This window comes from Protopterus annectens, chromosome 4.part0, assembly GCF_019279795.1.
Source record: "Protopterus annectens isolate FY-2018-M chromosome 4.part0, PAN1.0, whole genome shotgun sequence".
NCBI classification, from domain to species: Eukaryota; Metazoa; Chordata; order Ceratodontiformes; family Protopteridae; genus Protopterus; species Protopterus annectens.
The window spans coordinates 1,803,642,143-1,803,665,677 of record NC_056733.1 but is presented as its reverse complement, the minus strand read 5'-3'; the positions used below and the strand labels follow the sequence as shown (position 1 = coordinate 1,803,665,677).

General features: G+C 38.7%; 1 protein-coding gene across 4 annotated transcripts in view; it reads left to right on the top strand.

Moving 5' to 3' along the window:
* GRIA1 (glutamate ionotropic receptor AMPA type subunit 1) overlaps nt 1-23,535 on the top strand; it is a 2,520,544-nt gene that overhangs the window by 100,501 nt on the left and 2,396,508 nt on the right. The window lies entirely within an intron of this gene.

The window sequence follows — 23,535 nt, the reverse complement described above, 5'->3', positions numbered from 1 at the left end:
AATAATAACTTGTAATAATAATAATAATAATATCCATTTGTTAACCAGACTGGCCCATTGGACAAGCAGTCCCTTTTTCAGGGGTGACCCAGGAGTAATATCTGATTAAATAACTTACTGAAGGTCACTCAGTAAATAAGGGCCGAGGAAATTAAATCTTGCATTGGAGAGACTACAGCTCACAGCCTTCGCCTTCTGTACCAACTGCCAGGTGCATACATGATACTGCAAACACTTCCTCTGGCTCCTTTACAGTTTCTTGGTATCTCAGCACAAGAACTGTCTGACATATAGTTGTAACATTTTCTCTGCTTGATGAGCATGAGTTTGATTAATGATATTTAGTTTGGTGGCCTTTATGATGATGTGTGGTTGTGCCAGAGAGAGTAGGGCAGAGCATGTGTAACATATGCCAGCATAGCTAGCTGGCGTTTTGTAAAGAATTTTATGTCATTTGTATACCAAACTGATTTGTACAGACGCTTGTGTTAAAAATGTCTTTGTAAAGCTGATTGTGTTAAAAATGTAGCAACAGTGGGATGTTCTTCGTGTTTCACTGTTGCAGTCATCACACTTGGGTTATCTGCTTGCAGTAGCCCTCAGTCGGCCTGATTATCAAAGTCTTGGGTCCTGCGTCAGTTGCTGTCTCATCTTCCATGATGTCAAGTAGTCATGGGTATAAAGCATGCAGCAGATGTGATTACATCAGTCTTTCTTGCCTTGCGGTGCCCAAAGCAGAAGCAGTTCACAAGTGCCAGTCAGCCGACTTCTGAAATTTTCGTTTTCAAGTTTCAGAACCGAAGTCTTCAACTAAAGCTAAGTACCCCATTGGGGGAACTTTTTCTTGCTCTAAACTGATGTCAGTAAAAGTCAATAATTGTATTTCTTGTGGAAAGCAAATACCTCATAAAGATTTTCATTCGTACTGTATTCCTTGCCTAGGCCCTAACCACGACGTACCTCACTGTCAGTTTTGTGCCTTATTTAAGCAACAAACTATTCGTCGTCTGTATATTTACGCTTCTAAATATTTCGGTACTTAGTTCAATTATCCAGATATGTCTTCGGTAAGCCATCTGACTACCAACATTCTGAAAAAATGCAAAGATAAAACAGAGACAGGCCGCCTAAGTCTAAAGCTACTGGCGATGCTTCTTCTAAGCCAGTTGCCAGTTCGCTGGTACTCAGTGAGGCACTTTCACAGCCCCTGATACCCACTACTTCAGATTTGCAGGCCTCTACTGAGACCCATTCAGAGTCTGGTATGCCGAGAGATGCTTCAACTGTGGAACCTGTGGATGTCTCTACCTTGGATGGGTCCGGAGCCGCTGTGCAGGCACCAGCTTCTGAGGGTGTATTCAGGCCTACTGACTTGCATATTAAACTGACACCATCTTCTTCTTCAAGGCCTAAAAGTCGAACCATGCCAAGAAAACCGACGCCCAGACCACATGCCTCTATGCCTAAAAAACAAATGATAAGAATGACTGAAGACCTTATTACTTTAATCAGGGAAAGCCAAACTTCCCCCTCTAAGAGACCTATGACTGAATTTGCTTATGATACTTATGACCAGGATTTTGAAATTTCTGTTTCCTCTGATGACCAGGATTTACCCTTATCTACCTATGAGGATTCTGATGCAGAGGACTCTATTCCCTCTGCTTCCCCCCAGAGGATTTCTCTTTTGGTGAAACCTTGCATACTCTTAGGGAGCCTTTTCATTGAGAAAGCCAGGATTACTCTGGCTCTAAAAAGAGGCTTGGGGATTTCTTACTCCTGCCCCAGCACAAGCCTTTAGCTGTCCCTCCTGTACTAGACATTGTTGATGATGCCTTTTCGGAATCTAGCTTGGCCCTTGACTCTTTACCTCCTGCTCCCAGCAAACCTGATAGATATTACAGGGTTCTTGACTCTCACAAGTTCCTTTTTAAAAATCCTACTGCAGATCCTGAGACCATTTCACAGGGACCCAAGGGCATTAAGGCTAATACTGCCAAAAATCCTACCCCCTCTGATAGAGGCTCCAGGGTGCTGGATAGATGGGGTAAGAATGTATACAGTTCTGAAACCTTGGCCATTAGGGCCTTAAATTGCCAGTTTCATATGTTAAAGTATCAGCAGCATATTATTGGATTGCTTAAACAGAAAATAATGTTGATTCCTGACTGTGCTGAAAATAAGGATTTACAGGATTTAATGCATTCTGCTGAACAGGTTGGAAAACTTACTTTCCAATGTGGTTTTGATTCACTAGAGGCATCTTGCAGGGCTGCTGTCATTGGGTCTGTACTTAGAAGGCATGCTTGACTTAAGGAGCAATCCTTGCCTGATCATGTTAAAGCTAAATTGCTGGATGCTCCCTTAAATCAGGACTGCCTGTTTGGCAACAAAGCAGAAGTAGTTCCTAAAAGGATGGAGGAAAAAACTAAATCTATGCAGACTGTTAACGATTACCTAGAAGTACAACCTGCAAGATTTAGTAGGCATTGGCCCGCTAGGAATTGATCCTTTCCTGCCTCTTCCAGGCCTTCTCAGACCAAACCCAGAACCAACAGAACACCCAGGCTTCAGTCCCAGGGTACACACAGTACTAAGCAGTTGGGGCTCCCACTTCCAAATCAGGGAGTAGTAAGACTCCCCCCTATGGTAAACTGTCTCAATGACTTAACTTTAAAACTTCCAAGAACTTCTCAACTGACTACTCCTTTAGAGGGAAAGATTGCTCTGGGAACTCATTACCCAGGACAAATGGGTTTTAAATAGTTTCCCAAGGATACAGATTTCACTTCCACACGTTACCAATCCCAAACGGTTGCCGAGATCTACCCCCAAATCAGTGGGCAGAGGCTCAAAAGCAAGTACTCTCTCTCTTAAGCATAAAGACTATTCAAACAGTACCAGAAGAGGCAAAGGGACAAGGTTTCTACTCAAGACTTTTCCTGGTACCCAGAAAAGACAACTCATGGCATTCTATCCTGGACCTTTCTATCTTAAGCACCTTTTTCGTGATTCCAAATTTCAAGATGCTAACTCTTCACCAGTTGCTTGCTATGCCAGGCAAAGATGCCTGGTTGGCAACACTGGATTTAAAGGAAGCCTACCTGCACATTCCAATCAGGGAATCTTGCAGAAGATGCCTATGCTTCAAAGCAGGCTACACGCACTATCAGTTCTCTGCACTGCCCTTTGGCCTATCTACTGTGCCCAGGGTATTCACAAAGTGCCTAGATCCAGTCATTGCATTTTGCAGGCAAAGAAATATTCAAATACACCCATACCTGGACGATTGTCTAATTCAGGCAGAAAGCCAGGACATACTTTTGAATAGTCTGGCATTTGTACAAAAGGTGCTAACTTGTCTGGGGTACACCATAAATGAAAAGAAATCACAGCTGGTACCCTGTCAACAAATTATATTCCTGGGAGCAAGCTTGAACACAACTTCCCAGATGGCTTTCCTCACAGCAGAGAAACAAATTCATTTGATAACTTACTTCAAACTAGTGGCCACAAAAACTCTGCTATCTGCATGGCAAATAATGCAAGTCTTGGGGTTCATGGCCTCCTGCATTCTACTAATTCCAATAGCAAGACTACATATGAGGAAACTACAGTGGTATCTAAAAAGCCTATGGTGTCAACATTCTCAGGATCTATAAGCAATGATTCCTATCATACCTTGCCTATGGTTAGAATTCCTTTGGTGGGCAGAGGCCTGCCACCAAAACAAGGGACTACCATTCACTCTACCCCCTGCTGCCCAATCCTTATAAGATGCATCAGACTGTGCATGGGGGGCTCACCTGGCAGGGAAGTGCATTCAGGGCAAATGGAACCCAAGTCAAATGCACCTGCATATTAATCAAAAAGAAATGTTAGCTGTACAAAATGCTCTGACAGCCTTCAATGACCACATTCTTCCAGGACAATTAATGGTAAAGATGGACAACACCACTGTTATGTGGTACATAAGCAGGGGGGTACCCATTCTTACCCCCTCTGCAGACTAGCCATGGCTCTGTGGAACACAGCCTTGAGCTACCAAGTGAATCTACAGGCTCAATTCCTGTCAGGAAAACTAAATACACTGGCAGAAGAACTAAGCAGAAATCTTATGGACCCACACGAGTGGAAACTGGAACCAAAGACTATCAACATGTTGATAAACAAATGGGGGAGCCCAGATATAGACCTTTTTGCCTCCCCCCAGAACTACCAATTGGACAAATTCTGCACAAGGACTCCCCACAAACAAGCTTGGAAAGTGGATGCTCTGTCCTTCAGCTGGAAAAATCTATCAGTTTATGCCTTTCCTCCTCTACCTCTCCTCTCCAAAGTACTACTAAAGATCAAACTGGACAAACCAAGGATGATAGTGATTGCACCAGACTGGTCAAGCCAACACTGGCACCCCCTCTTGTGCAGTGTGTCACTGCTAGCCCCATGGCACCTGTCTCAGACCCCTACCCTACTGTCACCCGCAGCTTCAAACCCTGAACCTGGCAGCCTGGCTAATTACCTAACCTCTCCATTACCATCCCTCAGTAAACAAGTGTTAGATGTCATTTTGGAGGCAAGGAGGCCTAGTACTAGAAAATCTTATGCTGAAAAATGGAAAAGATTCTGTGTCTGGAACAAAACTCAAGGGATGGCCACAGCAGTGCCCAATTTACCGCAGATTCTTCAGTAATTAACTGAGATGCTTCACAAGAGCCTTTCCTTTTCCTCCATCAAAATTCACGCCTCAGCCATTTCAGCTCATTACAACACAGAACCACCCCTCTTATCTCATCCACTGCTCGAGCAGTTTCTCAGAGGGGCCAAAAACTTTAGACCACCCAGGAGAGCCCCAACTCCAGCCTGGGACCTTAACTTTGTATTGGAAAAACTCACTCTTCCTCCTTTTGAGCCAGCTGCAAGTGCAAAGTTAAAATTCCTTTCTTGGAAAACAGCCTTCCTTTAAGCAATCACTTCAGCAAGAAGGGTATCTGAATTACAAGCCCTTATGTCAGTGGAGCCTTTCATTATCTTTCATGCGGACAGGGTGTCCCTCATGACCAATCCCTCCTTCATGCCCAAGGTGGTATCTAGTGTGGCTCTTAATCCATTCATTTGCCAACCTTCTTTTCTAATCCACAGAACAAAGGGGAAAGGATATTGCACTCCTTAGATGTGCACAGACAACTTAGATTTTACTTGGACAGGACTAAACCTCAAAGGAAATCTGAACAACTGCTGGTGGCATTTGCTGCAGGGACAGAGGAGAAGGCTATTTCAAAGCAAACCATTTCTAAATAGATAGGCCATTGCATTAATTTCTGCTATAAGCACCACGGAAAACATATCCCACAGGGGATTAGACCCCATTCAGCCATGGCTGCATCTACCTCTACAGCCTTTCTCAGAGGTGTCCCTACTAGAGAAATCCTAGAAGCTGCTACCAAGAGTTCTGTACATACTTTCACCAAGCATTACCATTTGCCAACTTTCTCTAAATCCAGAGCTGGCTTTGCCACTGCAGTCTTGCAGGGCCTTATAGCTGGTCCTAATTCCTTATAAATTCCTCCTCCCATCCTTAGCGTTGGGAATCTATCCAAATGTGATGACTGCAACAGTGAAATACGAAGAACATAGTACAGTTGTGTTAACTTGCCATAAATGTAGATGTTAGAGTGTATTCACTGTTGCAGTCCTGGTTACCCTCCCTCCAGCCCCATGACTTCTTTTGGCTATACCTCTACTCTCCTTTACTATGCTTAAAAGCTTTTTGGTGTATTTGCTTTTTTGTTATGGCTAGGCTTGTATAGGCCCTAGGGCTGATAGCCTAGTATGAACCTATGTTGGAGCTATAACCTTGTGTGTGTATGTATGTATGTATGTGTATGTATGTGTGTGCATATATATATATATATATATAATTGCTTTCCATTAGGGCGGCTGATGTAATGGTGTTGGCTGCATGCTTTATACTCCTGACTACCTGACGTCATGGAAGATGAGAGAGCACCCAATGCAGGACCCAAGACTTTGATAATCAGCCCGACTGAGGGCTACTGCAAGCAGATAACCCAAATGTGATAACTGCATCAGTGAATACACTCGAACATCTACATTTATGGTAAGTATACACAACTGTACTTTCTGCTGAACAGTAAAGAAATATACATTTATTTCAGACTGTACTGTTGTAACTGAGGAAATGTATATAAGTTAACAGAGGATGCTGGAAGGGAATGGGTTAAGCAAATCTCAGCTTACCTTAAGAAAAAAATAGCTTGAAATTAAATGACTTGGTTTAGGCCATAAAGATTTTATCTCACAGGCCTGAATGCAGCCAGAGAGACAATGTCTGGTCTGGGATCCTGCACTTAATGTCCTTAGTGGTGAGCTAATTGCTAGCTTGCGGTGCCAGAGAATGGCTGGTTAATCTCTACAAGAAGGATGAAACTATTGCAATTATTTTACAGTTTCCATATGCCTTAGCAAAGCTCTAGGTGTGTGTTGTGACACATCTGTGCTAGATTCTTGTTCAGCTTCTAGTCAGGGGGTAATGTGGGAATCACAGAGTCAGGTGACCAGATGTGATGTCATCCTATAGCCAACACTGAAATTGTATTGAGATATTAGTGAGAGATGTGAAAGTGACACTCAGCACTCTGGCTTGGACCTGACAACAAGACCACTCACCCACTTCATCTTCCCTTGCTTTACTGAGTAACCAGGGAATTGCAATTCTTCAGTCAGTTGGGAAAATAGTGAGATTAGCTAAAGTATTGTTTTTGTGTCTGTGCGAGTCTTTCCATCTGTGTTATTTTTTTGTATTTCCAGTGAAATGAAACTCTGGTGTTTTATTGTAAATATATATTCATTATTTTCATGTTTCCTATGTTATTATTTATTATTAAAAATATCTATACCTTTCATTGTGGTGGGTCTTTTAGAAAATAGTTTAGCACTGAGAGCAACTGTATTTATTTGGTGGTTCTGCTGGCTTCGTGCTCCTGAAAGACTTGCCGCTTGGAAACATTACCATTTGTATAAGTAAGAAACACACACCAGCAGTCCCCCAAAGGGAACAAGAAATCCCCCCCCCCCCAAAAAAAAAAAAAACTCAAGAAGCACTGCTGTAGCTGCCAATTCTTTATTTTACTTCATCCGGTACCTCAGCCACACAGGCCTTCAAAGGAATAACTCAATACATTTCAAGCAGCTCTTTTATATTCCCACTACAAGTATGTTAACACACTTAAATTCCATCAGTGCCTATTTGAATACATATAAATCATTGTCTAAGCTTAAAAATGTATCCCCATATAACCCCAAGGTTAATAACATTCACACACTGCTTTCCCAAAGAAACTTTAAACTCTAAATACTGTATCAACTCATCATTTTTCATTACATTGCACTTAACACTTTCAATATATTAACAATAAATAACATCATATTTCCTTCACATAATAAATTTTCATAAAATAACATGACCAATAAATTTTTAATTAAATGCATGTTGCATTACATCCTCATACTAAATTATCATAAATAACTATATTTGTTACTACATATTTTTATGAAAATATTAAATTATTGAGTTTGTGTTACATTGAACAAAGTAATCTTCTAAACAAAGTTCCAAATTTTACCCAGCTCATTCACTAACTGTGTCTGTGTTATCTTTACCAAAACAAACCTACCACTTCACGAAACTACGAATGTATCTGACAAATGTATCTTGGCAAATATGTCACCTACACCTCCCAATCAATTTCCAAATTTAAACCCCTAGGAAATGAGGTACTTAAATTTACTATGATTTTAGTTTCTAACTTGATAAGTCTCTATTTAAATTCAACCCCCCCCCCCAAATTGTGGCACCCAAGGGTTGTGCTAGAATACTAAAAAAAGAAGCTCTCAGTGCTACCCTCATGGACAGTGCAAAAATGCTGAGTCACCGGGATCTCCATCCTTCCATTCCTTACTTCTTCCAGATGTTGTAAAATTCTCAATTTCACCTTTATTTTGGTTTGTCCCACATACCATTTATATGGTGTGCAGCCACATCCAGTAATGTAGACCTCCCCACAAGAATCACATCTAAACTCATTCTTTATCCAAAATCTCTTCCAATTTATCATCCAAGCATTCACATTTTTCATTTTATTGCATATTTTGCATGCTCCACAAGGGAATGCACTCTTTCTACTGCATATTGTACCTTGGTTTAAATAATTCCTTTAGGTTATTAAACCAGCCATATGAAAATTTGACTTTATCTGGATACAACTTCCCCATTACTTCATCCCTACAAAACCACAGCCACAAATTAACTAGGCCTCTAAATGTTTCTGAGAGGGGAGAGAATTTTGTCATGAAAAAAGGGGCTCTACCTCATCTTTCCCAACATTCATTCCTCTCACATTACTCTGATGCATTCTAGGACTGCTTGGTTTCCCTCTGTGATTGCCCTTCTCTTTAAGTTTGTTCAAGGCCTCCCGTATGTGCCCTTCAGTATAACCTCTCTTTAATAATCTCCTTTTCACCATATTGAATTCTCTCTCTAACTCTGTACTGTCTGAGGTGTTGGTCATAATTCTTTTAAACTCCCCATATGTTAAAGAATTTATTAAATGTTTGGGATGTGACGTGCTCTACTTGCCTCTAAGAAATTATCTGCAGCAGTTACCTTATGAAAGGGCCTATATTGCAGATTTCCCCCATCGTTCAAATAAAATTCTATATCCAGAAATCGTAAATTACTCCTACTAGTTCTATATGTGAACTCTAAACCAAAAGTGTTCCGATGCAACAAACTCATAAAGTCATCATATTCACACAATTCCCCTTTGCACACAAAAATCACTTGGTCTATGAAATGTTTGAACACGACTACCCTGTTTTTGACAAATTGTGTTGGATAAATGAACTGATTCTCAAAAAATGCCATAAATAAAATTGCATATGAGGGGACAAATGCTGCCCACATTGCTGTTCCCTCCAACTGTAAATAATATTCACCATCAAAAACAAAGTGATTGTGTGTCAAAGCATATTCCAACAGTTGACATATGTAAGTGGTATTAGGGCCTTCCCCCATTATTTTAACAATTGCTTTCAAACCTTTTCTAATGTTAATATTTGTGTACAAAGATTTAACATCTGCACAAGCAAGATAACAGTCAGATTCCCACTGTATCCTACTAATGCACTCCAATACATGAGAGGTATTCCAGATGTATGACTGGACTCTTGGGAGAAATACTTTTAATTGGGAATCAAAGAAAGTGCCCAGGTTCTGTAGAAAAGATCCCACCCCCAAGACTGTTGGTCTTCCTGAAGGCTTACTCACAGACTTATGAAGTTTAGGAATAAGAAAAATCTGGTATCCCTTGATTTTTTTTAATGTAATTTTTTGACATCCCTATGGTCAAGAAAACCCCAGCCTTTCCCCTCTTTCCATTAATTCCAATAAGCTATCATTAAAATCCTTCAATGTATTGGAGTGCAACTTTTCATAGACCTTACTGTCTAACAGTTCCATAGTCATATTGCTGTAGTCATTCTTGGTTGGAATGACCCAGTTCTCTTCTTTTATCTGCTTGTGTAAAAACATACTTATTGGTTAGGTCACATAGCTGTTTCAATGCCAACCATTGCTCCCTATTTAGGTTCCATGCTTTGGAACTTCTAACATACTGGTAATATGCATTTTCCATTTGTTTACATAATGCACTTTCAGAAACATTAATAGCATTTGAATTTTTGGGGGGTACAAAAGAACTAATGAAAGGTACCTTAGGTACATTCTATTTGCCATACCCAGTGGAAAAACAAGCATAATCACTACAAACTATATCAGAGTTATTTTCCAAAAGATCATCTGAGTATCAATCCATAAATGGATTATCATAAACAGAGACGTCTAGTAATGAGTCCTCCATATTGTCTTTGTTCGCTTCATTAAAGGTATTCAATTATTTTCCCTGTGTGGGCACATGCTCTTTAGCACCAAAAAATACCCTTAAATTCAATTGTCTACAAAACTTCTTTATTTCCCCTATAAAGTCAGCCAATGAAGGACAAAACATAGGGACAAATTTTGTACCTTTGAGCAACACACTCGCTGCTACATCCATTATCACCAAACCCGACAGGTTAACAATATTAAATTCCTCATTTCTTGTGTCACAAACAATACCCATTTGCTTGTTCACCACATTCACCATATTCTTGTCACTGAAAGAAGTGAATGCGCTAGGTATAAGATGAACATTTGACATAGTTAAAATGAAGGGAAGATTGATGTTAGTCCCTTCCACTTGTTGCAGTGTAGAGCTCAAACATTGGCTACCAGGGTTGGCCTGTGGTCTGTAGGGATGAAGTAGTGGGGAAGTTGTTTCCAGATAAAGTCAAATTTTCATATGGCCATTTTAATAACCTAAAGGAGTTATTAAAACCAAAGGCAGAAGATACAATAGGTAGTAGAAAAGGTACATTCCCTTGTGGAGCATGCAAAATATGTAATAAAATGAAAAATGTGAATGGTTGGATGATAAATGGGAAAAGATTTTGAATAAATGATGAGTTTAGATGTGATTCTTGTGGGGTTGGTCTACATTATTGGATGTGGCTGCACACCGTGTAAATGGTATGCGGGACAAACCAAAAGAAAGGTGAAAGTGAGAATTTTAGAACATCTGGGAGATGTAAGGAATAGAAGGATGGAGAGCTCAGTGACTCAGCATTTTTGCACTGTCCATGAGGGTAGCACTGAGAGCTTTGTTTTTAGTATTCTAGCACAGCCCTATGGGTGCCACAATTTGGGGGGAATTGAATTTAAACGGAGACTTATCAAGTTAGAAACTAAATTTCTCTCATTCCACTCTACTATCCCTTAACTACCAAACAGCTGCATTATCACACCCCACTCACCTGTAACTACCTAGTGTGCCTCAGGAATCTGCTGCTTACAGATTGTCTCTGCAGAATCTCCTTTACCTGCTCTAACCTGCTCCGTTCGCCCTGCGGGCAAACTCCACTCTTCTACCCTACCCCAGTTCCCATCCACTCTCAGTACTCCTACATTTATACTTCTGAGGCCACACCCATTCCGTTGTTATCCAATAGCATTCTAGTACTCATTACACATTAAATACCTACACACCCATCCTCATACTGCTTATAATTCTACTACCTCTGAAATACTATCTCACTCCAAACTATCTCTCTATCAACCCCTACATTCTGACTATATTCTATCTTCTCTCTCAGTGTGCCCTTAACTCACAAACCAAGACTTATAAATCTGTTTCTCTTATTTGCAGTACTACCCATTCTATCTATACCCTTTATCCTTACCTTGAATGAAAACCTACATTATACTCATCCCTTAAAACAAACATTACTATTAAGTCAACTAGCCATTGTAACATAAGATCTACCTCAACCTACCTTTCACCAAAGTATCATAAGGTAGCCCATATTACTTTCCTCCAAGTCAGGAAGTCACAAAACATTTTCTGCAAACTCCTGAAGTTTACATATAGTCTTCAAATACACCCTTTACTTTACGGTGACATTTATCCCAACCCCTGACCAAACAACAACACCCCAATAAACCCCCACCTACCTCATCCCACCACCCTATTCACTCCCACTAGAACCCCTAATTCTCTGCTCATAGCACATCTCAACATACGAAGCTTAAACAGTAAAATTAGCCAGCTACACACTCTGCTAGACATACATTAATTTGATATCCTATGTTTAACAGAAAGTTAGCTCAAACCAGTAACAAAGGACAGTGAAATCATCCCACCTGGTTATAATATCTTGAGATTAGACTGAACAACCAAAAAGGGTGGTGGGGTAGCAATTCTGTACAAATCTGAGTTACATGTTACTTCACTAGATGTACAACTACCTTTAGATAGTAATGCTGAAATCCTTATCTTTAAGCTTCAGGTCAATGCTACTAGCTGACTGTCAGCATGGTTTTAGGCCTTTCCATAGTACTACCACTGCTCTCTCATCCTTCTTTGACTGCATTAACAAACATCACAATAATAACATGCTCTCCTCTGCACTCTTTATTGACCTTTCTAAAGCTTTTGATATGCTTAACCATCAGATACTTCTAAACATACCCAAATCACTCTCTCTCAACACACAAGCATTACAATGGTTCAAGTCTTACTTAGTAAATAGACAGCAAGCTGTCCTTTGGCACAATCACCTAGCCACACATCTCCCTATTACCCTTGGTGTCCCTCAAGGCTCTATCCTGGGACCTCTCCTTTTCTCTATATTCATTATTGATCTAAATATAAATCTTCAAGCTACCTGCTTACAATATGCAGACAACTCCACATAAATTTGTGCTGCCTCTTCTTCAGCTGAACTCCAATCCATCACCCAAACAGTATTTAACTTAGTAGAAAACTGGTTCCTACAACGTTGCCTCCTCCTAAAAGCCAAAAAAATAAAATGATTGCTATTTACTCCAACACTAAAATCCTCACCAATAGATCTCACAGTTATATCCAACAATGGTACCGTCATAGCTCCTGACCCAACCAGCAAACTCTTAGGCATAATAATTGACCACAAACTTAACTTTATCTTGCATATTAACTCAACTATTAAAATAGTAAACAAAAAACTTGGTTCCCTTTACAGGATAAAACCTTTCCTTACCCCTGAAGCCAGAACTACCATTGCCCACACCCATCTGATCTCTACCCTCCTCTATGCCTCCCCCATTTATACTAATCTTTCCAAAAGCAACCTTAACAAACTGGCAACCTTAACAAACTGGCAACCTCCTATAACAACATTGCCAGATTTGCCACCGGCTCACCATTTAGAACCCACCATTGTCTAAATCTTAAACAGCTAGGATGGCTAGAACTGCAAAACCAGCTAGAATTTCAACAACTTACTATCACCCATAAGATTCTGTATCATCCCAGTAATACTCCTATTCTCTGTAGCCTTATCTCCCCCTACATACCTCTTACTACCCTTCGCTCAGCAAATAAATTACTAGTAACCATCCAGAAGTCCTATAACAAAGCAGGTAATTCCCTTTTCTCTAATTCTGTGGGTAAAACCTAAAATAGGCTTCCCATCGAACTAGCATCACTTTCATCATTACCACTTTTAAAAAGCAACTAAAAATACTCCTTAAAATACAATGGCTATGTCTGTGTACTAACCCAGATTAACATTCCCCCTGTACAGCATTACTGTATACCTCCCTCCCAAAACCCTTAAAGTGGGATTAGTCAGCCTCCTTTACTCTGATTCTAGTCTTTTCTGGGAACTACCACTGAGTGTGTACTTTGTAACATTCATCCTGCTGTAAGCTTGTGTTCCACTTTGTATATATGCCAACTTTTTTTTACTTTGAGTGTAATATTTTTAAACAACCTTAATAATTAGTTTGAATCTTTTCTTTTTTCCTGGTCTTCTACATGATGAATGTCAAACTCTTTACCATGTAAATATGCTTCTAGTAGTACTGTATTGTTTTGCTAAACTTTGTAGTTAAGTTCTTTGATGTTGATCTCCATCAGCTATGTATTTAATTTTTTATTTCCTGATTAATTAGCTTAATTGGAGCTTATCTCCCCGGGCCTCTATTGAAAATGAACATGTAATCTGTAATTGGACTAGCCCGGTCAACAGATGTTAAATAAATAAATAAATACATACAAAATAAATAAATAAATAAATAGTAAATTTAGGTACCTTATTTCCTAGGGGTTTAAATTTGGAAATTGATTGGGAGGTGTAGGTGACATATTTGCCAAGATACATTTGTCAAGTACATTCGTAGTTTAGTAAAGTGGTAGGTTTGTTTTGGTAAAGATAACACAGACACAGTTAGTGAATGAGCTGGGTAAAATTTGGAACTTTGTTTAGAAGATGAGTTTGTTCAATGTAACACATAAATTCAATAATTTAATATTTTTATAGAAATATGTAGTAACAAACAGATATTTATGATTTAGTATGAGGATGTAATGCAACATGCATTTAATAATTAAAAATGTATTGGTCATGTTATTTTATGAAAATGTATTATGTGAAGGGAATATGATGTTATTTATTGTTAATATATTGAAGGTGTTAAGTGCAATGTAATGAAAAATGATGAGTTGGTACAGAATTTAGAGCTTAAAATTTCTTTGGGAAAGCAGTGTGTGAATATTATCAACCTTGGGGTTATATGGGGATACATCTTCAAGCTTGGACAATGATTTATATGTATTCAATTAGGCATTGATTGAATTTAATTAAGTGTGTTAACATATTTGTAGTGGGAATATAAAAGAGCTGCTTGAAATGCATGGAGTTATTCCTTTAAAGGCCTGTGTGGCCGAGGTACCGGATGAAGTAAAATAAAGAATTGGCAGCTACAGCAGTGCTTCTTGTGTTTTTTTTTTTTTTTTTTTTTTTTTTTTTGTCATTTGTATAAGAATTAATTTTAGTAAGAGTAATTGGGTACCTTGTTAAGAGTTTTAAAGTAGCTGGCTGGTGGCAGTGAATCTACCTTATAGTCTGGGCAGAGGAGGCATAGCTGGTAAATCTGTGCCAGCCTTTCCCAAGTGTGTTTGTGTGTGTGTGTGTGTGTGTGTGTGTGTGTGTGTGTGTGTGTGTGTGTGTGTGTGTGTGTGTGAAAATCAAATCTCAAGGAGTGTGTGTGTGTGTGTTAGCTACTTGGAACAGGGACACAGAGCACTGATTTCTGCAGCGAGAAAGGTAAAGTCTTATTTGGGGCCTGGAGAGGAAAACCCAGCCCCAGGACAGAGTGTGCTCTCTGTGTGCTCATAATGGAAATTGTGCTTGGTGCAAAATTTTGATTCTGAAATTACTGTATGTATCTGTCTTTGCTGTAAGTGAACGTCCATCACATGTATCAATGGTGAGGATTGAAGCTCCTTGATTGCTGGCCCAGAGGAGGGGACATCACAGGCTTAGTCCAATAGTACTATCTAACATTAAGACAACAGTATTTTATGATCTTAAAGGTGACTGCAGGAAAGTCGAAGCATTATGTTTTACTACAGCTTTATGGGCAAACATAGCAATGTAACAGCAGCACATCTGAAATAATCTAACTGTGCATGGTTCATCACCTTTAGGAAAAGAATGTTAAAATTGGGATGAGGTACACAGTCCTTCTTTCATAAAAATAGTTAGTGCAGGTAGAGGCTGTTTCGTACCTCATTATATCATCATGACAATAGGAGTGGGAATATAAGAAAACATGCACTTTTAGTTAGCAGAGCTTGTATTATCTGAAATACTTTTTAATTCTTTATTTTTAAGCTTTACTCATTTGTAAAGTACTTTTCAGGAATCTCCCATGATGTTTGTGATTCCTGGACGGTGAATGATATTACTGAGGTTGACTTTGGTAAATGTTCATTACATCTAAGTGGAAGACAGGACATTAGCAGGATTTATTCTAACCATGATGTATTAATCAGTTATAATAGTCATACAGTTACTTATACATTGTAATGGGCATGCAGTTATTCGTATAGTGGATAAAGTATTAAATTGCCTACTCTTTGTGTCTGAATTCTCTTATAGTTTAGACATTGATGGGAAATGATGGAAAATGCATTTATGTACATGAAACATTATTAATTAAACCTTTAAGTACCATGTCTAACTTGTGCCTAACCTTGAAACAGGATCAATTCTGCCATGCCATTGCTATTTTTCTGTCTGAAAACATCACACATATATATTGATTATATTTTCTACTATATATATATATATATATATATATATATATATATATATATATATATATACACACACACACACACATTTATAAGTTTGAACTGTGTACTGATATATGTGAACTTTTGTGAACTTACAGAAACATTTTCTGGCTTATGGTATATAGCATGATACAGATTCATAACAGAATATATTTATTTAATAAGACAATCTCCTCTCTCTCTCATCCATCTCTCCTCATTCACATTTAGGAAACAATCGAACAGACTTCATTTAGTTGCTGACTGAATGCATACAGGATGGCGTGGATATATCTTCTGACAGCAGAAGGAATCATAGTAATAAATTCTTGCAGCCTCTTTGCACAGGGTTCCATGAGCAATTTTATATAGGATGCTGCTACTTTTTCTGTCACTAATAATTGTTAAATTCACTGAACCGTATAAAGGGCATGAGGACAAGAGGGCTGGATAGCAGGCTTCAGGAGTGATCTAATGTCAGGCTAATGGGACTATAACATTAGAAGGAAAGATTCCAGCATCCAGACAATGACAAAATGTATTTGCTATTTCCACAGCTATACTGCAGTGGACTGTCCCAGGTGATATCTCATGCAACCATTTGAGAACCTTGTCTGAAAGTTTCAGTTTTTAAATCAAGATGAAGGCCCATAATGTGGATTTAAAATGTAAACAATAAATGAGATGATTCTTAGAAAAGAGTGCAGTTATGCATGTTTTCTAGTGAATGCAGTCCATTTAATACAATTTTTGTAATATCTTTCAAAGACAAAGGCAAACTTCTTCAGCCAGACATTCTTATTTTAGGCAGGTGACTAGCATTTAGTGAAAAAAATAGATACTTAATACCATTGAAAACATCAAGAGAATTATAGGAAAATTGAATGTATTTTAATTTTGTGGATGCATATCTGAATTACTTTTTACAAGTCAAGATTCCTAATGATTATAAACAACAATGCACAGTTCTACAGTATTAATATTGGATTAATCAATGTGTATAGGCACAGTCCTGAATAATGTTGCACAAAGAGTATAGGGCTATGGAGCAAATAATATACACAGATATTAGAAGTATTCATACAACCCACACAGATCATTTCATAAAAAGGCAGAAATGACTATCTCTAAATGTGGAGGTAATACTTCTGCATTTAGGAAAAGAAATGGTCTCCAGTTAAATGATGTGCACATAAAGCCCCAAAGAAATGAAAATTAGAAAAATGGTTAGAGAATCCTTATCCCATTAGGAATAAATTGCATGTATGTGTAGAGAGGTGGCAAACTGACTATGACCTAATGACATGAGCTTGACTGCTTCAGGTTCTGTAAAAGCCAGGTGTGGGTAGAAGACCCTCCCAAGGGTGGGTGCAAGTCTTGTCTGCTACAACATTGGCCAACATTGGCTCCCCCTGTATGATAGGAGAATGTTGTGTAGCACTAAGAGTGTAGGTGTGATCTTGGCTCCTGTAAGCCGCTAAGACAGTCTTCTAATGAGGCACGACTTTGGAAGTATACAAATGTTAACACTACTGGGGAGGGGTCCTTTGATGAGCTCTCATGCCGCAGATGCTCATGTCAGCCACTAAAGGTTGGAAACAAGACTCATCAGAAAGAAACTGTAATGGCTGCATACATGACAGCACCAGTCTTAGTTTGTTCTGTCTCCTAGTGATGGGAAAATTAAAGGTTCTGATTGGTCAGTGAGAGGTTAATGGTCAGAATGTGGTATAAAAAGGGAAAGAAAAGAATAACGGTGTGATGTACAGTAAAGCGTTGTAACATAACCTGCTGTTAAACAGTCTGTTCACATCTTACCCAAAGCAGTGCGTCAAATGCCACAGAATGCAAAAACAATCTCCAGTAATCTAATGTAAAATCCACTGTCCATCTTGTCACAATGTTCTCCAAAGTCTTCCAGCCATCATGACATTTGAAGTCATCTTTTAAGGTGACTTACTAAAAGCACTTTCCTGGCCTTCTTGTATCAAAGCATGGCCGCAGTCCTTAACTAATGTTAATCCAGACTCAGACTGAAAGCTTTTTCTCTTCACATAATCAGCTCCCAGAGAGTAACCGATCACAAGATTAAACAAAATAATAAAAAATATGTAGCTAAGTGACACAAGCTGATCCTATCTTAGACATTTGATATTTTATCCATAAACTACATTTGATGCATTTCTTTTCTTCAGAGCCAGCAATGCTTTCTGGGACTGCCTGCCTTTTGAACAACATAATTAACACGATTGTATTTAAGATTCAGTTGTGTTTTATTCTTTCTTTTCCAATACAGCTGCCATACTTTTTTACAATATTAAGAGAAAGAATTATGTCAATATTTTGTACATGTTCTGTGTTTGTTGTTTTTTAAGGCATATAGCAGATCTTATAACCATTGGAGTGAAACTTGCAGACAAGGATGATAATGTTGTGATTAGAGACGTGTATTTACCGGTGAAACAAATATTGACTACTGCTGAAGAATGTCACAATTTAACTGAAAATCCATTGTTCAAGATTCAAAATTACTTAAAATTTCTCAGTGAGATAGCAGAATGTGAAAGTTTTTCTTCATCTGAGAAAACAGGTGACGAAGCAGTTTTGCCTAATTAAACTATTTTTTTATTTTAATGCTTTCCTAAGGCCCACAAAGATCAGTTGGAACCTCTGGAAATGCCTATTTTTCTCAGATTAATAAACCTCTTCAAATAGCAAGCTGTGTTTTAGATTCTGCATTGCAAATGCAGGTCTTTTTGGCAACCATAGAGGTTTTAAATTTATTTGGTTTGCAGGCTGTTTCTCGTTATTTTTAGAGATGTGAACCTCTATTCCTTTGTTGGAAAATGTATGTAATTTTTGCTTAACCAAATTTTTATAACTGTTAATATTATTATTATTTGTTATAGAAAATATTGTTTGCAACTTCAAGATACAGAAATGGGGCCAAATGTACTCCAAATTATGGTACATGGGGTTTATGGGGTACATGGATGAGAAGAATTGTTATTGAAAAACATATACTAATAATGAGATTGTTTGATATTTTACTTTTTTGTTAAAATATCAAAAACATAGGTCAATATTAACTTCACTGGAAGAGTGCAGAAAAATATAAATGGCATTAAATTCACCTGTAATACTCGGCCACTGGAAATAGTTTTTTTATGCAGAATCTGGTTCTCTTCAAACTACTTTATATAGAAAAATATACTTCTCGAATAAATGCTGACATGCAACAAGTGCACATACCACAGATTTGATGAAATCACTTTTCTGTGTAGAGTTACTTCAGGCTAAGACATCATGTTTATTGGAAAAATGAATCCTGTTGTGTTACCCAGGATATCCTAAAATGTTTGAGCAATTGAGCTTATACACATCATAACCTAAAGTTGTCTTCCGAGTAGGCAATGTGGGACTATAAATACATGTAATAAGAAGGGACATTAGGTAGAAATTGATTTACATTGAGTTACCCAGGATATCGTAAAATGTGTGTGTGATATAATACAGATTATCACCAAAATTCATCTTCTGAGTTATGGGTTAGAGGAAGACCATCGGCCCAACTACTAGAGTAATAAAGTAAGGAAGTATTAGTTTGTAGTCTGTTTGGGAGGTATTGTCAGTCATCCCCCAAAACTATTCTGTGTGAGCACTCTAAACTTGATATGTGTATTTTTATAGGAGAAGGATCCCATTTTATATAAAATATTCTTAGTTTGTATGTGCAGGGATTCCATTAACATACAACAGATCAGTGGTCAGTCACCCTTTTAAGATCACTTAGCAACAGGACTTTTACATGGAAGCTGCTGCATGTAGATTATGTTGTTTAACTTTATTTTACATGACTGTATGAGAATGCAAGATCATGTCAGACAGATCAGCAATGCAGATATGGCTAGTTCTTTTGTGATTCACGTTAAACAATTTCAGAATTAATATAACTTTTCATAACCATCTTTGATCCAATTGTCCCAGTGTCCATGCTACCAGTGTCCAGTCATACCATTCATTCCTTCTCCAGTGGGGTACTGTGTCCATTTTGTAGGATTAACAAAACCCTCTTCTGTCCTGGATCACACTGGTTCATGAGGTGAGGACAGGGCCCTGTAACCCATTTGTTCCATGCAAGAACACAACAGTTTCGACACTGTAGCTGTACATCCAATTCGTATCCCTAGGGCAAGAACTAAAGGCTATTTGTTCAATACGCAGACCAAACCAGATAGTCCATGAGAAGGTAGGGGCCTGGTAGAAGGGAGTAAGTCTGACAGTAGTCTGGCAGACTACCGCCTCTTGAACTGGAGTACTCTAATCCCAGAAACAGTTCCATTGCCGCCTGGCCATCAGGGATTATGGGAATACCTCAATGCACACACTATCTACAAGGCTGTGTACATGCTACATTACCACTGGGTAGTATATGCATGCCGTCTAGGCCTGAACCAAGTGCTCTGCTTCCTCCAGCACCCTTATTGCTAGCTGAACATGAGTTGTCTGTCTCACAGAGCTTCATCCTCCTGCATCATGCATACAGGGATAAGATTATGTATCATTTTAACATTTCAGATGTATGTATATATGTAATGTGTCTAATATGTTACCAATTAAGAAACATTTTGCTTTTCACTTAGAAAACATTGCAACCAAAAGATTTAAATCATGGACAGCGCATGAAATATTTACTTTAATTAAGCCTAATGAGGCTGTTGAGTTCTTTAACCTAACATTCCTAGACATGCTAAATAGGCAAGCACCCACCCGCCAAAAACAAATAAAACATAGCCATTCTAGCCGGCTCTCAAAATCCACCAAAGAAGTCATGTCCACAAGGGATACAATCTGGAAATTGTGGCAGAAAAACAAAGCCTACAACTCTAATACAATGCAAACAACTCTGTAACCAGGAAAAATGTCTAATAACCAATGACAAAAAAGCCCACTGCCTCCACCTACAAAGCCAACATAAAAATAATCCCAAAAAATTCAGGTCCTCCATCAACCATCTATTACATCCAGGTTCTCAAAGCAAACCATCCCCTGACCCACACAAAACCCCTACTGAACTCGCCACCCTCTTCAGTTCCTACTTCATTGACACCGTAGCTAAGCTAACCACCACCTTTCCTACAGTTAACAGCACCACCACCAAGACAGCTAATGACCAAACCATCCCAGAAAACAATCCTACACATAACTCTAACCTAAAATTCTCCCCCATACCCATTGCCACAATAAAAAAAAAATTACTTAAGCTTAAACCCTGTACTCTAGCCCCTGACAATCTATCCCCACACTTCCTGCAGCTAGTTGCAAACTCTACAGCTTATCCCATCAGCATACTCATTAACAGATCAATTAAAGAGTCCCTTGTCCCAGACATCTGGAAAAAAGCATTCATTCTCCCCTTACACAAAGGTGGCACCAACACAGACACCACAAACTTTTGACCCATAGCAATTCTCTCACCCCTCTCTAGAATACTGGAAAAATGCATCCGTGCCCAACTCCTCAACCACCTGCTTGAAAATCAAATTCTATCACCCACTCTGCATGGTTTCAGACCAGGGCACAGCACCACTATAGCCCTCCTCTCCTTCCTTGATACAGTTAACCAGGCACAGGATTCTGGTAAAATAATCTCTTCTCTTTTCCTCAACCCCTCCAAAATTTTCGATACCATTTCCCACACTATCCTCCTCTGTAAACTATCTACCCTCCACATTTCCCCACCTACCCTACAATGGTTCAATAGCTATCTCTCCAATAGGCAGCAATCCACCAAATGGCAACAGTCTTACTCTCCCTTCCTCAATACTTCCACAGGGGTACCCCAAGGCTCCATACTTGGTTCTGTCTTATTTAGCATCTTTATTAACAACTTTCACACCACTCTCCCACAATGCTCAGTAATCCAGTATGCTGATGACTCTCCAGTAATATGCACTGCAAATTCCAGCTCTGAACCCCAGCAGATCACCAAGAATGCCCTCACCTCTACTGAATCTTGGATGCTTAACAATCATCTTGCCCTAAATCCAAAAAAAACTAAACTAATAATTTTACCCTCAAGAAAATCATTCCCCCAGATAAAAAAAAAAAAAAAATCTCTTCAGTATACAAGATAATACCACTATAGAAGTTGTCCCACACACTAAATTACTACATGTCCTCCCTGTGGTTGCATAGGTTTCCTCCCACATCCTAAAGACAATGCTGTAGGTGGATTGGACACTCTAAATTGGCCTTAGGCGTGAGTGCATGTGTGTGTGTACCATCTGTGGAAGGTTGGGCGCTGGGCTTGCAACTCAGCATCATAAAACTCCACTGCTAATCATGAGCGGACAGGTTATCCACTGTGGCGACCCCTAACCAGTAAAAGTCAAAAGATGAAGAGGATTATAGACTAAAACCTAAACTTTGACCTACACATAAACAGTAACATCAAAAAAATACACCAAAAGCCCGGTATGCTCTACAGACACACACACTTTCTTAGCCTCTCTACTAGACAAACCCTTGCAACTACATTTGTATTACCCTCTCTCCTTCATGATGCCCCTCTCCTCACTAATATCCAAAATTCTACAAAATCCAAACTTGATATGTGTTACAACAGAATAGCCAAATTTGCCACCAAGGCCAAATTCTCATTCCACCACTGTAGCTCACTGAAACAATTTGGCTGGTTGGAACTCCCCCACCATCTCTCATTCACCCAGCTAACTGCAGCACACAAAATAATCTACAGACCCACAGACTGTCCTGCTCTCTCAACTCTACTTGCCAAATACCAACCCAGCAGGCAACTAAGATCTGAAAATCATCTACTTCTAAAAGAAGAAAAGCGCACCTTACTGGCTGGTCAACTGCTTTACTCCTTCACCATTGCCAAACTATGGAACTCGCTTCCTCCTCCTATCAGAAGGATGAGCAGCACCACCACCTTCAAACAAACACTGAAAAATCATCTCAACTCTTCCTGGCTATGTACCTGCTCTACACCTAACCTGTTCCTTCATCTTATAACTAAATTCCTCTGCTTTTTTACTACTAGTGTGACTGATGCTTTCTTCATATTTATTATTATTTTTTCTTTCATCACTTGTTGATACTGGTACAATAATACTGATTAATTGAACTCCTTTTTTACCACTCTGAATTCATCTGGCAACCAACTAAATTCCTGCTTTTATGTATATGTCCTGTATGTGTTATTGTAATCAAACCAACTAAATTCCTGACTTACTGGTTACAGTAATATATACAGAATATATAAGTATTTGTAACACTGTTTCTACTTCTTTACTAATTAATGTTTATTTTTTTTTCTGCATCTATGTTCTTCTCGGAGCTTTTCTCCCGGGCCTCCACCGGAAATGGGCTCTTTTAGGCCAAGTGGACTTTCCCGGTAAGTAAATACAATAAATTAAAAAAATAAATAAAATGATGGTAATATTTAATGCTGGCAATTATCTCACATGTTCATTTGTTTAAGTAATGTCTATGAATATGTATTTCACATATCATTGGTCTCTCGTTGTATGATGGGAAGTTCATTGGCTTTTTCTTGGGTGATCTCTTGCTATTGAAATGATATTTGCTTATTTTAAAATTTGAAAACCTTGAAGGCAAATGGCAGATTCACTAGCTGTGTTTCAAATGAAGAAATATTTAGATTTTAAGTTTGACTGCCTGGTTTGAATGTTATGAACTCTCGTATTATACTAGGAGAATTTGTGGAATG